This window comes from Ailuropoda melanoleuca, chromosome 6 (genome assembly GCF_002007445.2).
Source record: "Ailuropoda melanoleuca isolate Jingjing chromosome 6, ASM200744v2, whole genome shotgun sequence".
Classification (NCBI taxonomy): domain Eukaryota; kingdom Metazoa; phylum Chordata; class Mammalia; order Carnivora; family Ursidae; genus Ailuropoda; species Ailuropoda melanoleuca.
The window spans coordinates 29,527,253-29,544,909 of NC_048223.1; the positions used below are offsets into that span (position 1 = coordinate 29,527,253).

At 43.0% G+C, this 17,657-nt stretch overlaps 1 protein-coding gene and 1 long non-coding RNA gene across 2 annotated transcripts in view; both read left to right on the forward strand.

Annotated features, from left to right (window-relative positions):
- Positions 1-17,657, forward strand: part of LOC117802615 (protein enabled homolog) — a 516,348-nt gene that overhangs the window by 145,901 nt on the left and 352,790 nt on the right. The gene's annotated exons all lie outside the window — the stretch shown is intronic.
- LOC117802644 lies at positions 15,675-17,213 on the forward strand. The gene is made up of 3 exons (XR_004626027.1): positions 15,675-15,830; positions 15,975-16,107; positions 16,213-17,213. It is a non-coding gene; the product is annotated as an uncharacterized LOC117802644 (long non-coding RNA).

A 17,657-nucleotide genomic window follows, 5' to 3' on the forward strand; every position in this document is an offset into this window, starting at 1 on the left:
ATACATCCAGGAAACCCATTGGGTAACAGTTCTGTAGCAGCCACAGCATATTACATTAAGACATCAGTGGACAGGTAAATGTTTAACCAGTGGTTCTCAAGAAAGAAAGAGGATGAAAGGAGAGGAGGAAGGGAGAGAAGGAAGGAAGGAAAGGAAAGGAAGAAAGAAAAATCTCTGCTTTGTAGCACCTGCCACTTTCCATGCTGTAAATACTCCCACCTTGGCCAAGTTCAAGCTACGACTGTGCAGGGCTGGGAAAAGATGCACACAATTGTAGGGGCATGCTTGTAAGATGGGCACCAGAACCCAAATTACAGCATTACTGTGGTCTCCTAACTTTGTCTTCCGTAATCTCTCTGTATTGTTAGACCTGTTTAAAAAAAAAAAAAAAAAAAAGAGCATTAAATACTTTTGTAGTTTTTGCCATTCTTTTTTTTTTTTTTAAAAGATTTTATTTATTTATTTGACAGAGATAGAGACAGCCAGCGAGAGAGGGAACACAAGCAGGGGGAGTGGGAGAGGAAGAAGCAGGCTCACAGCAGAGGAGCCTGACGTGGGGCTCGATCCCATAACGCCGGGATCACGCCCTGAGCTGAAGGCTGACGCTCAACCGCTGTGCCACCCAGGTGCCCCAGTTTTTGCCATTCTTATAAAAAATGTTTAAAAGAGTGCACTTCACTAAGTCTTCTGCAGTTACCCCATAAAGTCTTTCAGCATTTTCAGACCTGATTTATTGGGTTCTGGAGTCTCAAACTCAGTCAAGTGCTCCATTACTATTTTCTCATCTATTAGACATTGTAAAGAAATCTGACAGCTCTCTTAATAAAATGAATCTTCAGCACTCCAAGGTTGGCAAAGGAATGAGAGATAACTTCATTGCTAACCTTGCAGGATCCGTGTGTGACTGTATTAAGGGAGCGGTTAGGTTTCCCTTCAGTTTTAATGTCGCCAGAGTACAAGTTTCATGCAGGCAGAGACCATGTTTGTCTTATTCTCCAGAGTTGCTAACGGGGAGCCCAATTCCTGGCACTTGAGAGTGAATAAATAATCAATCAGCTAGTAAGTAAACACATTTTTCTCTTTGCCCCCCTTAGCCCTTTTTTGTTTGAAATCTATCCTAATAGAGAAAATAACAGCAAAAGAGTGGTCGAGCTCCTTCTCTGCTATGACTATTAACTATACTACAGTTAGCCCAACTATCTCTACCCATTTTCCTTTTTGCCTTGAGTTTAAAAGGAAGACTTATAGAGGAAAAAGGAGCTTATGTTTCTTTATATTTTTCTAAAAAGATCTTTGCTTCTTTCTCTGCTTTAGCCTGACCCTTTTGTGTGCATCTTTCACATTGCACATTTTTTTTCTGTCTTTGTACTCACCCTTTGGAAAATATAAGCTCATCAGCAAGCTTTCCCTGGAGCTCACTTGGTTAGTATTATCATTTAAAAATCTATTCTGTTATGTTTATTTGGATCTTTATGAGAGTATTATCGGCATTTCTCCTTTTAACAACTTCTTGCCTCCTTTGAGCCACCTTCCTTTTAATTTCTCAAGCAATGATATCATGGTTCTATTTGCTTTGGACTGATGAGCAAAGAACTTACGGTTTCCCGGCATCCTTAGCCTACTGGGCATGGGCGTCACTAGCTATTGGACTGTTGTCCTCAGTTTTATACCTGTCTTTGTTCCTTACCTCAGAAGCCCTTGGGCTGTAGTATATGGGACAGGCATTTCACTGTTTCTTCACAGTTTAATGATGTAGGTCGTGTTTGCCCAATGCCCACTACATGTCTGTCTGAGTCACTGTTGCCTATTTTATTATAAGCTCCCAGGAAAAACAAATGTCAAGATGTCTAATATAGTACAGTTCCTTTGGGCACTTAAATGCTGTGTGTATTTGTGGGTGGTGTATGTGTGTAAAGAAAATATTTTATTTACATGTTTTTAAAGGAAAAGGTCTGAAATAGGTTGGTATTTAGGTAATTCCAAGTTTTTAAAAAATAGTGTAGTATTTGGGAGCTGTGTGCAAGTGAGCAAATCAGCAGGTATGGAGGGTTATGGGATAAACCTCAGAGTAATATACAGTGTGACCCCTTAACATCGCTGTAGAATTTTTACAAAGTAGAAATTAACTTTAAGAGCGTTTACAAACTTTGTCATGTCTCTAGGCTGCCTGTATTATCCTTTTTGCAAAGGCCATGAAGAGACAAGGAACCAGGAAACTTAGGGAAGGAGGGAATATTCTGTGTTAAGTAGTCTAGCGGACAGGAGAAATGCATTTTTCTGTTAATTTCAATGCTAGAGAAATTGAAAACTTAAATATGAGGGAAGGCCACATGGAGTCTAGACTTAATGAATGCTGGAGGATAGATGATTTTGAGTGAAGAACTCACCCAACACATACACACACACACACACACACACACACACACACACACACACATACACAGAGAGACAGAGAGAGAGACAGAGACAGAGACAGAGACAGAGAGGGGCAAGGAACTCAGGACAGCATGAGACTTAATCAAGTTTGTATTTATGATCACGCTTAGATTGAGTAGTGACTGATGACGGTGTAAGCTTTGTAAATGTGACCCCTCATCGTACTGGGGTGTTTAAATTTCTTTTGCTATTGCTCTGTGCTTTGTTTGACTAAATATAAAGAAAGATAATTGTTTTAATAAACAGGTCTATTTTGTTTGTGGGGGGGGACTTTACCTAAGTGGAATGATGATGCTATTTATATCTCTGTTTTAGTCCATGAAACCATTGTTAAGCCACTGCCGCTCAACTGCCAACCGAATATCTGAATTGTATGCAGTGTTTAGGAAGAAATAAATAGCCTCATTCTGTAAAGCCATGCCTATAAAATGACAGTAAACTTCATTGTAATTAGCTCTTATACTCTGATTAGGAACATATAAACCTGCCAAAGAATCTTTATCTTGAAATCTGTGGCATAAACATTTCCATTGTCTGAGCTCAGGGGACAAAGCTTCAATTTCCAAGGAATCTGGGATTATTCATTGAGTTATTGTCTGCTTCACTTGCAAAAATGGACATTCTCTTTGTCCCTTGCCACATTCCCAAGGGGACATGAAGAATGAAGTCTTTAAAGCTCTGCAGAATATATATAAATAATTGTTTTAATTGAACACTCTCCTTGGGCAGACAAATAGGCCCTATGATTTGACAGGTTCCTTTTCATCTCCATTACCTATGATGGAAATGCATAAATCCTGCTCTAACCAGCTCGTATGTTAATATCTTCAACAGGATCCTGATAGATCTGCCAACCTAGATGGATGTGATTTCTAACCAGCTTCACATTCCAGCTGTGTAACAAACTAGAAGGGCAAGGCAGATCCAATTTGGACTTTTCACTTTGCCAAGCATAGTAATGAATTCATCTCCACTTTCTCCTGTGAGAGCACTGAGAAGAATTTTAAAAGGCTGAAGTGTGCTAAAATGATGACCAGACATGAATTTGAGACATAATTCAATTACACGAGTCACTACGAGGACACCTACTAAGTGCAGGACATTCTACTGGGTGTTCACTAGGGGAAATGTTTCCAAGTGCCAACAACACTCAGTCTCTCCTCTCAAGAAACTTAAAATGTAATCAAGGTGATAAAGGAGTACATACTTGATACTAGTAAAAGCCAACTGTGACGAGCCAGAGCATATTACTAAGGGGAGACGAACTCTGATAGAATCAGGCATAAGTAGATAGAAAAGATGACTGGAAGCAAGCCTTGAGGAATATAAAGTTGATCACTGTTGTTATTTCTGCAGTTTCAAAGTTAAGGACCTACCTAGACAGAGGTAAAAATGACTACCCAACATTGCCATTTTTTGAATGAATGGGCCCGAATGGGTCAGGTCAGTGCCTGACCCCCAGTTAGTATTCATTTGTCTTTAAACAAACGAGAAACTTGGGCAGCATGAGAGAAGAAGCTGAAGGAAGGAACTCTGTGAGAGAAGGACCAGGCCTCCCTATGGGTCTTCCAAGAGCATGTTTAAACGGTGATGCTGTGCATGCTTAACGTAGACTTTCTGAATAGACTCATCTCAGCGTGGTGGTCATGGCTCCTGGGTGGAAACTTGAGAGAGAAGGGGAGATTTTAGAGCCTTAGGTCTTAATGGGAGACAGGATATGAAGAATAGATGAAGGAAGTGGGAATGGGATCAGTGAGAGAAAATAGGCAATGAACAAATTTTAACAAATAGAGCCCTATTTTCAGGTCTACGCTTAAAGGGAACTTCATGTTTTTGGGAACGGTCAGTTTTGTTGATTCCTTACAATATTGTCTCGTACCTTGGATTCCAAACATTTTATGCAGTTTGCTTTCATAGAAGATAATGCTGAATTCCTGAGTGTTTTACACCTTGACAGTGTTGATATTCTTAAGCCCTGTTTACCCAAACAATGGCTTGGNGGGAACGGTCAGTTTTGTTGATTCCTTACAATATTGTCTCGTACCTTGGATTCCAAACATTTTATGCGGTTTGCTTTCATAGAAGATAATGTTGAATTCCTGAGTGTTTTACACCTTGACAGTGTTGATATTCTTAAGCCCTGTTTACCCAAACAATGGCTTGGGATAATTTTGTTTGTCTACCTAAATAGAATAACATTCTTTTCCTGCAGACATCAAACATATTACTGTTTGTGATCATAAGGGCTGTCAGTTTCAGGACTGTCTTGGGAAAAGAGAACAAAATTCTAATTTTATATAATTAATCAGAATGCAGGTCACTTCATATAGTAGGGTTGGTTTTTTGTTGTTGTTGTTTGTTTTGTTTGTTTGATCAACTAGTTGATCCTTTGGATTTTATATAATAAAGTCTGTTTTTTTTCTTGCCCCTTCTCCCTATGTCAATACATTAAGACACCATCATACCGACTTCATCAGTCATTAACAACAACAACAAAGTAACACCAGCCTATTGTTTGATACTGACTATATTGGTGAAATTAATACAGAGAAAGAACACTTTGCAAGCCAAAAACCTAGTGGAAACCGGAGCTTCACGGAAAAGTTTGCTGGTCAGGAGTCAGGAAACCTATTTCTTGATTCTGACTTTGCTAATTATTTGCAGAGACTTGACTAGTGTCTTTCTCTCTGGGTCACTGTGTCCGTGTTGGTAAAATTTAGGGTTTAAACGTTTGTTTCATGGTTACAAATAATAACAACAACAGACACTATTGAGCCCTTATTCTGTCAGACACTATGCTTGTACTATCCCACTTAATTCAAATGACAGGTCCTTTGAGGTAAAATCACTATCCTGTATTTTCAGTTGAGGGAATTGAAGGCAAAGTGTATCGTGGTCTAACATACTAGGCATTGCACTGAGCGCTTTTCATGTAGTTTAGCCCGTTCTAATGTGGTCCTCACAACAGCCTTACATTCTAGCTCCATTTTAGATAGAAAGAAATGGAGACTCAGGAAGCAAAGTGATTTGTCCCCCCTCTCTTCCTAAAGACCATGGCAGATCCAAGAGAAATACACAGGTTTCCTGACACCAAGGCTGATATTCTTACACTGTACCCTGTTTACATTGAAACCCTTGGAATTCGATTTATTTCATGGCTATAATTTAATCTGCCAGAGAAACCTAGGAATTTGGCAATTTACAAGCCCAATCTGGCCCATCAATGTGTCTTCTTTGCCTGCATGTTAATTAAAAAATTTATGGTTGCCAACATTTTAATGTCAGAAAGCTTCCCATAAATAACCTAGATTTCTGGCTTTTTTTGAAAAATGGAAAGATCTGGCCTTTTTTTGAAAAATGGAAAGATCTGGCNCCTGAAGCCCTGATCCTTCCATAGCAGATGACCCCTGGAGCTGAGTGATATGCTCTCAAGTTTCACACAGTGCCCACCCAGCCCTCTTCATTTGTCTGTGTTTCCTTCAAAGCATTTGCGTTCATAGGAGTTTGTGACTTCTGGAGTGAAGATTTCTACTTCTCCAAAATTAAGGAATTTGAAGGTTTGTTGGATAGCACAGCAAGTTGATGATCCTCCTTGGCTTCTTCCTCATGATAGCCATAAGAGTGAAAGTCATAGTGGTGTGGTTTCTCTTTTGCAGGGCTTTTCCTGACGGAGCATTTCTTCAGCATAAGTGACATTTCAAAATCAGGAAGGCAAGCTGAATCATAATTGGCTCTGTCACCATTTGGGTTTGATGCTGGCACCTCCTGTGTTTGCCCTGGTTGAGTAATCTGTTTGCATCTGAGTAGACCACACACAGACAAATGTGAACTCTGTTTATATTCATTTCCTGCCTGGGAACTTGGTTCCTCTGGGTCAGAGCTTTGGAACGATTGATAGATTGGAAATTTACTGGTATAGATGTTGGTGCAAAAACTCACTTAAACCCATTTTGGAAGCTGACCTGAATAACCTTCTTTGAGCTTCAGTAAAGGGGACATTCTCATTGATAGCTCCAGAGGATTGGAGCAAATGCAATGAACATCATGTCTGCATATGAGATGTTCAATATAATCAAGACATTTAGTGTTCGCATTTTATAGATGAGACAGTTGAAACCAAGAGTTGTCTAAAGTTACATTGGTTGGAGAAGTACCCATTATATATCACCAGCATCTCTCAGTAATGAGCAGAATTCCCTGATATTTCCTGGATGTCTCTCAGCAAGTCAACAAGCTCCATTTCTAGAATTCCTAAGTAAAGACAAATGCACCCATTCTGTTCCCATTTCCTGGGAGCGGCAGTCTTCAAAGGACCAAGAGGGAAGGGATTAAGTTTAGGAGACTGAAAACTCCTAGGTCTGCTCTGTGCCTTGTCCTGGGGCCAACTGTAGGGGCTTCCTAGGGCCTCTTTCCCCATTGTGACAATCTGGTAGAATCTTTGTGGTACCGATCTCAGTGACCTGTATATATAGCTTTTTCAGCATTTAAGATCATGTTCCTAGCCTCCATCTTCAACCAGTGAGTTACAGGTAGAAGTGAGTGAGAAGTAAATGAGAAAAAACCGGAAGCCCTCTAGCAGGAGACTCATTGGCACCATTTTTATCCAGGACACTTCTCTGGGACCTACGCTTGGAAGCCTGGGGATGCCTAATCCAAGTTAGGCAGCTATAAGGTATCTCCTACTACAGTGAACACCAGAATTTTTTTATTAGAAAAGATAGGCACTTTAACTCAATCTCCAGCACTGTACTAGGCATTATGAGACTTACAAAAGGAACATATATGAAAAACAGCTTCAGGCTTCAGGGAGTTCATACTGCAGGTCAAGGGCATGTATAAAGCGGTTCAAATAGGAGCTTCTAGGCTTCTTTGAGGCACTGACCATCAACGTCATAAAAACACTTCATGATAAATAATCCCTTGTCCATTCCTGACTCATAGCATCTGGAAACTGTCAAGAACAAATGCGATTTTGGGGTAAAGGAAAGGAATTGCTATAAAACTAAGGTGGGGAGATATTAAACTGCCTTAGACTACAGTAGAGACCAGGCGGGATTAGCACTGACTTCAAAGAAGCCATCCTTTAATATTCAGAGACATTAGGCATTAATAAGCCTGCCACGGGGCCATTTTTAATATTATAACTTGGTACAGGTTAAATAGCCAATGAATGAATGCAAAGTTGAGCACAAATTGGGATAGTATGGACTATTTCTAACATTACACCGAAGGAAGTGTTGAAGTGTTCCTTCTGTGTGGGTAAAATCATTGGCAACCTGTGATTATCATTTTCATGCTGTAATGGCACTCGTGCATGCAAGGAACCCAGGGAGTCAATAAGCCTAATGGAAATGTGTTTCCTTTTTCCCTTCTGCCATGGTTCTCTTTCAGTAGACCTGGAGCTTTGAAGGTGACTGTAATTAAACATTCATTCCATTGGCATTGTACTTCTCACCTGTGAGAAAATTGAGTAGCGGCTTTTTCCCATAAATAACATGCAAAATTTATCTGAATGGACCAGATCATCTAGAATTTCACTTTGAGACTTGATAGCTCTGGCAGTTGTATCTATGTATCATGTAAATGACTATTTGTTTCCTGAGTGAATTTATCGGGCTGACAGTTCATTTCTGTGTAGATAGGGGCAGGAGTTAGAGGGAGATCATGAAAGTACATTGTGTGTGTCTTCANCTAACTATTTGTTCCTGAGTGAATTTATCGGGCTGACAGTTCATTTCTGTGTAGATAGGGGCAGGAGTTAGAGGGAGATCATGAAAGTACATTGTGTGTGTCTTCATATTTGGTGCTTAGAAGTCTCTAGTTGTCATTGTTCTTCCTTTCCATGCCCTTCATGATTCCGACTTCTTTCTGGCCGTCGTGATAGCAATTTATTATTCTGTTTGCAGTTCATTTCTGGATAAATTACCCATTGCTCTGTCCACTTGTCATTGTGGCTTCTTCAAGTTCCCATGTGATGGGGGGTGGGCAAGCAAACCAGTCTAGGCTGTGTAAAGGGCTGGACTTTCTATTCAAATTAGAATTATCTTTAGAAAGCTGCAGTAGAATTAAGTTTCCTCAGTCAGCAGGATTTATGTAAAGCCATATGTTTGTGTGATTTCCTCAAAGGAAGCCTTAGAAATGTTCTTTTAGAATCTCCAAACTGGTAGACAGCTGCATTCTGTGGGCAGGCCTGTCCTACGGACCAGGAGCTGTGGCCAAGTCTCTGAGGTGCTGAGTGCCTCAGGTTTCCAGTGGCCATTCACTCTTGAGGCACTAGACTCAACCAGGAAGGATTGAAAGGTTATTACAGGTTAGTCTCTCAGCAGCCAAGTTGGGGATATGGAGTGATCTGTTTAATCAATACCTTATTTGGGTTGTCAGTTGTAAAAGGCTTAGAAAATAATACAACAGAATACTCAGTTCTGAAATAACACTGAGTGTCATTTCACCTTTCTTTGATTTCGAAGGTCCTTTAGGACCTGTATCCTGAGAGAGCCAGTTAATGAAGATTTGAGGTCTAGGGTGTCTGATAAACCAGACTTTATTCCAGTAGGGAAAGGAAATATGTAGTGGAAAGGGCATAAAGTCCTTTTGGCCCAGGGGGGAAATGAGAGCTTGAAGCAAAGGTAGGAGTGTTTGTAGTTAGGGGTACTGGTTTTTAGTACCGTGTGCCTCTGCTAAGTGTCCCCTGAACCTTCACTTCTGGAGTATAAGATGGGTCAAGGTAGGGCTTCCTTTTTATCTGTTTTGGTCCGTTACCTATTGGCACCCAGTTCTGTGATGCATTTTGAGGTGCTTAATCAGAAGGCTACTGATTTTCAGCAAAGGCCCAGAATTTTCAGGAAGGATCTCCTGGGGACGGACCTGACATTGCTCCGTCGGGCTCATCTGGCTCACTTGGTCTCTGAGCGGACTCTCACTCAAAACCAGGCTTGGGGAGCACATCTGATGGAGCAGCATTGCCGTGCTGTGTGGCTGAGGGCTGAGCACGTGCCACATGCCTCTGGTGTCCTGACTTGGTGCCCTGTCTCAGTGCCAGCTTCCGTTCTGGGCTTCCAGGCTCATCCTTCAAAGGGTTGAAAATAGCATCACAGTTTCCTTCTCTTAGGAGCTTTCTCACCTTTGACAAGCCCATGGGACAAACAGACCCGACCTCTGTGGCTTCTTGTCTGTCAGCCCTGATTGAATATTCACTCTGCAGAGCATCATGCCAGGCATTGTGGAAAATTATGGAAGAAGGAGGCGATGCACTCCAGGCCTTTGAACATCTTATCAACTTACGGGAGAGACAGAACCAGCACAAAGCAAAATACATGAAAATTCAAATGTCAGCCAGACACATATTGTTCATTATTGATAAATCCAATTAAAGTAGCCTAGGAACACATATTTATGTTCATATATCAATATGTACATAAAATTAAAGTATTTGCTGAAATGCTTTGAAGTAACTGGAATTGGAAAAAAAGGTAGTTTTCTGCTGCCTAAGGTTTGATTCTCCAGGAATGACCCTGAGACAAAGATTTAAGAGCACNATATCAATATGTACATAAAATTAAAGTATTTGCTGAAATGCTTTGAAGTAACTGGAATTGGAAAAAAGGTAGTTTTCTGCTGCCTAAGGTTTGATTCTCCAGGAATGACCCTGAGACAAAGATTTAAGAGCACGCAGTTTATTTGAGAAGTTTCCGAAACACCACCAAGAGGAAAAGGAAAGGAAGATAAGAGAGAAAGGCAGCCAATAAAAGGTGTGTTCCTGAACCAGCTGCAGATGACAATGGATACTTATGCCCAAGCCTGTGGGGAAATAATGAGGAACAGCTAAGAATGTGCACCTCACCGTTATCCCCTGGACTGTATCAGCCTCTGGTCGAGGACTCCTCTCAGGACGGGTGACCCACATATTCCTGGCCTGCCAGGCCCAGACGGTTTTTGGAGAAAACTCTCATGCAAAGAGATGGGGCTAATGGCAGTTGGAGGTTGGCCTTGAAAAGGCCTGAGGGATAAGAGCAGAATACTGACAGCCTCTGCTATATTTACAGGTATTAATGGGAACAATGGCTTGGAAAGGAGAGGGGAGACAGGTTTTGAACATTGAGGAAACCACTGTCTATGAGGGCCTGGATTCACAGTGGGTGACACTCAAGCCAGAACCCGTAGGCTTTCTTATGTGAGGTCCTCGAAGGAGTGTGGTTCAAGTGACATAGGGAAGAAGGTACCAGCTGACGCATCCTGAAGATGGAAGGTGGCTTGGAGTCTGAGGATCCGGGCTGTGATGGCTGCTCCGAGTTTGGACGCCCAGTGTTCTAGTAGGCATGTGTTGGCCGCAGATCACGTTGGGGCTAGCAGGCAGGTTAGCCACACTGTGGATGATAGGCAGCCACTTTTTCTGTGTCATGAAGACCTGATTCCTCCGCCAGGATCATTTCAGAAGAATTGGAAGTGCTGTGAGTCAACATGTCCTTCTTCAGCTCACCAACAAGCAGTGGGGATTTCATCGCAGGTCTCCTGCTAGATTTGTAAAGGATAAGACTGAGCATTGTTGGGGAAGTGGGGATGGGGTGGTTGGGGTCACTACCTCTAAAGTGGTTCTGATATAACCTCTTGGCTTGCGTTGTATTGGATTGTGTTGTGTTGTGTGTGTACCTTCTCGGGAGAGCTGCCAGACAGGGACGGCTAAGCTGTCAGAGGCGCAGCATTGCAGAGGGCTCTCGTTCACCTGACATTGTTAGTTGTTGATGTATTGCTACCTAAGGTCTGCACCCTAGGCTTTAGCAAATGCCCCTGCCAGGTCTCCCATGTGTTGATCTTTGTTAATGGAAATAACCATGTGTTTTACCTGATTTCTAGCTGCCCTGACAGATGTGCCCAGGAATGAGCTCCCAGAGNTGGTCTGCACCCTAGGCTTTAGCAAATGCCCCTGCCAGGTCTCCCATGTGTTGATCTTTGTTAATGGAAATAACCATGTGTTTTACCTGATTTCTAGCTGCCCTGACAGATGTGCCCAGGAATGAGCTCCCAGAGATCGCACCTCAGGGGTTAATTACTCTCTGATATATCAAATTATATGATTTGCGGTGCTCTTTCCTTTTTTTCCATCCTATATTGACATGCCAGGCAGAAAGGATCTAGAATAGAAATGCCAGGATAATGTTAATAATTTATTGATAGCTTTTATGTGGGGGAAAAACCCCATAAGACATGTTCATATATTCTTATGTACACAGTAATATAGTTTGTCCATGGAAGAGGGAGAGGAGGAGTGCATCAAGTTGGATCTGGTCAGGAGGCAGAAGCTAAACTTACTTGAACAGATGGAATTATTATGAAGACTTTTGTACAGGAGGAAAAAGTTTTCCTTGACTCCTTCAGGGTCCCAGTCTCTGTCTGAAAAGCAAACTGACAAGGACAGGTGAACAGGAGAAAAGCACATAGATTATGTAATAGAAATGTTACGTGACCTGGAGCCTTCACTAGGAAATGAAGACCCGCTGCAATGGTTAGAGCTGCGGGTTTCTCAGCGAGGGGGCGTGGAGAGCGGGCTGTCATGGGGGAATGTGATGGGTCAGGGACCAGGAGGTAAGCATAGTAACCGTGGGGAGACTTAGAAAGGCCCTTGGTTGGGATTTGTCTTTAGAGACGAGGGTGCTCCTTTCCTCTGGGTATAGAGAGGACACCTCTCACAGGAGGGCTTTGTGACCTGTTTCAGGGAAGAAGAGTGAGAGGGGGCAGAAGACACCGTGACCTTGCTGCTTCTGCTGTTTCCTTAGACTTCAGTGTAAAATATTCAGTATGCCAAGGTGCCGCCTTTCGGGATGGCATTTCTTGAACCTCATCACTTGTTAACCAGCTGTTGGATAATCCAAGAGGTGCAGAGATATACTGAGCTTCACAGAATCACACACTGCAGAAAGCAGCTGTACCCCTAGGGCTGGGGGAGCCAAGGGAAGAAGGTAGGATAATGAACACTTAAATACTTGGGTGTTGGGCCTGGCACCGGGGGAACCCAGACTTCTGAGGAGGGGGCACTGGACAGCTGGGTGTGTTGGTGTCTCTGAAGAGGGCTGGGGGTATAGAGAAGCTGCAAAATGGAGTCAGCTGCTCCGACTGGAACCAGTTGCTGTTGCCAGGGTGGAGAGTTCTCGCTGGACTCATGTGACAGAATAGGAATCCCGCAAGGAGCCAGTTCCCTCTCCTCCCCTCTGACAAGCAGACCTGACAGGGAGCCTGTGGCCCAGGAGAGATGTGCTTTGTAGGGTCCCAGCCCCAGCACTATGAAGCAGGGTGGGTTTGGAGGTGAAACACAGTTACGTTAAAAACCAACACACAGAGAGACCATGAATGTGTATATATGCACAAAAGAGAGAGAAAGGGAGAGAGTTCATGGCATTTGAGTGAGCTAGCGAGAACAAGAATGTAGCCAAGAGCTGCCTGGGATAAGGAGTGTTGCTACTTGGCTGTAGAAATAATCATAATAATAGCCTGCACCTAAGAACTTGGTGCAGGGAGGAATGACATTAAGGACCCTTCTTTAGCGTGGGGTGGGGTGGTGATTAAGTTCTAAATCAGGGCATTAGGGGAAAATCACATATAAACACTAGAATCACACACTAAGACTCTGAGAGCCTGTCGAAAGGAGAAAGCATTTCTGTCTCCCGTCTTGTGCTCCGTCTGTGACGAGCATGTGCCTCCTGAGTGGAATGCAGGTGGGAAACTTCTCCCCTGCCCCACTGATTCTATGACTTTCTTCTGCTCTCTCGCCGAGCATGGAGGGAGGAATTCTTCTAAGTTATGTGTATGTGCGTTACAGTTTCCCCTGAAATGATAGCAGGTATGTGCTAAGTACTCTCATATGCTGTTTTACTGGATCATCACGTTGACCGTAGAAATGCTATTATTATGTCTCCTTAACCAAAAAGAGATCAACGCACAAGAAGGTTGACTGATGGCACAGCCAGTGAATGAAAGACCCTGCATTTCCAACTCAAGTGTGTCTTGCTCTAGTCCTATGCTCTATAATTAGCATAATGCTGCTTCCCGCCCCCCCAAAGGTTCTGCCCTAACTTTATGTCTAGGGCAAATCATGTCATCTCTAACATCAAAATAGGGGGCCTCTGCAAGGACTTTAAGGAACAGTAGACCTGCAGTGTCCACTATGGCAGCCACTGGACAGGTGTGCTATTTAAATTTAAATTAAGTCGGATTAAGTAAAATGTAAAAGTCAGTTCCTCATTGACACATGAGCCAGTTCCTAGGTAGACACATTTCAAGAGCTCAGGAGCTACATATGGCTAATGACTACCATCTTAGCACAGAACATTTCCATCCTCACAGAAAGTTCCAGAGTACATCCATAGTGAGTGAGAGCATGATTCTCAACCTAGTTAACAAACCCAGCTCTGTATCATACTGGCTGTTTATCCGCGGTAGGTTCCTTAACCTCTCCATGCCTCAGTTGCCACATCTCTAAAACGGAAATAGTCAAAGCAGCTCCTCACTGGATTCAGATGAGAGTTAAATATTTAAAGTTCTTAGGAAGGTACCTTGCCCAGCATGGGCTCTTAATACATGTTACCTAAAGGGGGGAAAGGTCTCTTAGCTCTAACATTATGTGATTTTCTAAAAATTCTACTTTCACTATTTACCTTCTGACATTTTTTTTGAGGAAGAGAAGAAGTTTGAAGCAGGGAAGGAGTATCTTGCTAACTGATACTTGGAGTGCTTTGTGGAGTCAGGGAATCCTGAATTAACTCACAAGATTTTTCTATTGAATATACATTACTATAATCCATACCTTGTTCCAGGTTTCAGTCTAAGAACTTAACACATACTCTGTCATTGAATCCTCCAAACGGGCCTATGTTGTAGTTCTTCCATATCCTCATTTTCAGTACCCTCCACATTTTACCACTTTTCTGGGTAAGTCCTGCATGAGTGGGGAGGAAAGAATAAGATTCTACCCTTATGAAGAGAGTAGAGAAACCAGTAACTATTGAGGCTAGATATTTTGTGTGTTTATCTAATTTAATGCAACAGCCCTGATATTTCCCTTGTTTTATAGATGTGGAAATAAGCTAAAGAGGTTGTTAAAACTAGCCCAGCATCACGCCGCTAGTTCAGGGTAAGAGCTGGGAATCTAACGTAGGCCTAATTTCAAATCCCATATATTTTCCACAGCATCTTGATGTATATTAATAGGGAAGATAATATTTTTGCATGTTCAGGTGTAATACAAGGAAGAAATAAAAGAATATAGGTAAATCACCATAGGAGTTAAGAGGAAGAAGGATTACTCCTGATCAAGAGGTCACAAGTCTTCTTTGAAGATGTAGCATCTGAAAGGGAGCTTGAAAGTTGGTAACATGTTGGCAGGTGGTAGCAGGGGAAGAAAATCCAGGCAGAGGGAGGAACACAAGGACAAACTCTAGCAGGATGAGGATACCATGAATAGTTTGCAGAAGGGGCCAAGAATGGGGTTCTGCCTGGGTGGGAAGGATCTTTTGTCACTGACATTCTTAGAATTGCCAGTGCAAGGTCATGGTAAAAAGTAGAGTAACTCTTAATTTATTATTGAATTTAAATCCCCTATGGACAGTGTGCCCTCTGTCTGTAATGTGTACCCAGGATAGACTACTTCCACCGGCCCCTGCCCTTTGGTATAACACTGGTAACTGGTGTGTTTTGATAAATTCCTCTCTCTCTGCCTTTCTTGGTAGCAATAGAAGTTCCTATGATTCTCAGCCTGTGTTCTTCACTGGTGTGCAGCCTACCCGGTGTTCCAGGGAGATAGGTTCTACGAAGGACAGAGACTTCCCACGAGTTTTGGGCAAGAGGGGGTCACAAGTGGAACCAGGTGTCTGGCATGCTTCAGGTCTGGAATTCTCCTGACCCAGGCATAGAAACTTTCTTCAGGATCCAGATGATGCTTTAGAGTCAACGAGCAAGGCTAGATTGAACCAAAGGGCATGGACCACGGGCCTGGAAGAATCCTCTTAGAGATTTATCATGGGGGGGAGTTGACTTTGAAGTTGAAGACTGAAATCACTCAAGAGAAGGCCAGGTGATTGTTGATACCCCTCCTATCTCCCCCCCGCCCTGCCCTTTCCCTGACCACCACCCTGGGGCAAAGGAAGATGGAGGACCTCCTGCTAATTTTCAACTGCACTTTGCTCTCTGTTATGTAGTATTTCAGTGACAGGATCCACTCAGGAGAGTTGGGGCAAAGCTGGTGAGGTTCTCAAGGAGCTGAGTTTTGAGTTCAGGTGCCCGCGTGGCAGTGGAATGATGCTTCCTGACCTTTCAGACCTTTGAGACCTCTGGGCGGTCTTAGACTTCACCTGGAGCCTCCTGTCCAGGATGCGACCACCTAGGGGAATTCCAGGGAAAGGTGGCAGGTAGAGTATCCTTTCTGAGTTTTATTCTCTCTTGTCCTCCCTTCTCTTCTTTCCATGTGTCTGTGTTACTCTGTTGTGTCTCCTTCTCCTCAAGATTCATAGACCAGTGATGCAGGGGTATTTATTTTATGTTCTTGTCAACAGAGATATCATGGACTGAAAGGTGATGGGTACCCCAATGAGCTCACTACAAGATCTCAAAGATTCCAAGCCACTGGCTGCTCCAAAGCATAAAGCCACCCTTCTGGAGAGGCGGCAGGAAGGAAGCCTGGAGGAGGTGAGGAAACATCACTCTTCCCTCTGCCCTTGACTCCATCGGCCTTTAGCTGTCAGATGGTTGGGCCCAGGCCTGATGGGCTGTTTCCCATGTATCCTTCCACAGGCTCCACTTTTGGCCAGAGGACAGACCACCTTCTTAGGTCTCTGGGAGAACTGCTGAAGGACAGTGAGGGAGATGTTGCTGGTCCCCAGGACAGAAACCCAGCAGCTGGAACCAAGAAGCACCTGGAGTGGGACTCAAGCCCAGCACCCCTTCAGACTGAAGCTCTCTGAGCTGCGTGTGGTTCCCGACTGGACTGTTTTTGCTTTGCCGTCACCTGCGTAACACAGTTCTGGATGCTTTTGAATGGTTGGCTTTCTTTCCTTTTTTTCCCCCTCTGTCTTTTCTTTTTTCTTCTCTTGGCCCTGAGAATTGTAAGAAAAGAATTGCTTTAGAAAGTATAATTCTGTTGCTGAAATTAGCCTTCTTTATGAACAAATTCTGTCCCTAAGGATTTTCTGAATTGCAATCCCAGGTTACTTGGTAGATGGGGCTGTATGATTTGATTTGTGTAGTACTGATCCTTAGATTAAAAATACATTTTCTTTCTTTGTTTTTTTTTTTTTTCTTTCAAGTTTTGGATCCAGGTAATGGCCCGAGTCACATTTGCTTAGCTACTGAAGCGATCTCAATGTGGTATCGCTTGGAGTTGAAATATAATCAAACATATATTATACCTGGGGCTCTTGCACGCTATATGGTATATATGTTATGCTACAAAGAAACACAAACCTTGTAGGTTGAAATTTAATTCCTGTCTGATCCTGCAGTTAGAATGGTGGAAAAATTATAAATATCAAAAGCGGCTTCAAACACCCTGAATGTAAGCTAACCAACAATAAGTGGACAGTTTGGAAATGCTGTTTTCCAAGGCAAAGCAGGAATTGGAGATCAGCTGACCTTGTCAACAGGGTTGCTCAGGTCTGTCTGTCTGTGGATCTGCTCATTTTGGAGGAATCCGAGGACAAGGCCTGCTTCTATGTTTGGGTTTATGGAAATTGTGGCATCTCTGACTGAATGCTCTGTAACTGTGCCTGCCTTGCAATAAAACACCTTTGGTTGACTCAGCAACAAGGTCTCTGTCAATTTCCTGCAACACTGTGTCCTCAGTGCTTTGTCAGAAAGTCCAGGGTAGACCTTGGAGTGGTTGACCTGTCAGAGATCGCTGCTGGATGCAGCTTTACTGCTCTTTCGGGAGTGTCTCCAGAGCCATCCATTGTCTCCACGTGGGGTCTGCGTGTGTGCGTGGTCAACTTTCCTTCTTCCTGTTATGGTCAACTCTAGCCCTCTCTAGTTATGGCGCAGCGCAGGTAGGCCACGGTGCTGCCATCTTGTTCTGGAGCCCCCATGTATTTCTCTGAGACTCTAGAACAAGCTGCACACTCTAGAACTTCAGTTTCCTCACCCACAACACGCGAGTAATGCTCCTTCCTGTAGTTATGGTCATCAGCGCCTGTAGAAGGACATCACATGGATGACACCTTACATGTTATAAACATACTGGGACA